The following is a 570-nucleotide window of genomic DNA, read 5'->3' as shown; positions in this document are numbered from 1 at the left end:
CCGGGTCCCGGGGGCCGGCCGATGCCACCAGCTGCCACAGGCGGTAGCTGAGGTTCTGCACCTGGCAGGTGCTCAGCACACAGCCCGCCCGCAAGAGCTGGGCTCTGGGCCTTGGGGGGCCCAAGTGTCGACGGGGACCACTCCGGAGAGGCTGACCCGCGGCAGGGGGCAGACTGGCGCCCCTCTGTGGCTGCAGGGCCTGGGGCGGCTTGTGGATCACAGGCCGGGGTGCGGGGTGCTGGGGCTGCAGGCCGCTGGCAAGGGTCCTGGCTGGAGGCGCCCTGCAGGGGAGATGGAGGAAGTAAATGCGACAACCCAGCCGTTCAGGGACCCCGCTTTCTGCCTGGAGAATGCCAAGGGGAGCCCCAGGTGCTCCCCCTGGCTACTCAGTCACTCAGTAGCCCAGGTCCCTGCCCCATTCACCCGCGCTTCCTGGGAAAAGGGTACCCCTGGCTTCTGAGGGTCACTGTGCTCAGGGCCAGTGGCCCTTCCTGGAGAGCAGGGAGGTGGCAAGCCTGGGGACCCTCCAGCCCCTGGTGCCCTGGCTGACCTCTCTGTTGGGGAGGGCTA

This window comes from Myotis davidii, unplaced genomic scaffold (assembly GCF_000327345.1).
Source record: "Myotis davidii unplaced genomic scaffold, ASM32734v1 scaffold845, whole genome shotgun sequence".
Classification (NCBI taxonomy): Eukaryota; Metazoa; Chordata; class Mammalia; order Chiroptera; family Vespertilionidae; genus Myotis; species Myotis davidii.
This window is presented reverse-complemented; position numbering follows the sequence as displayed.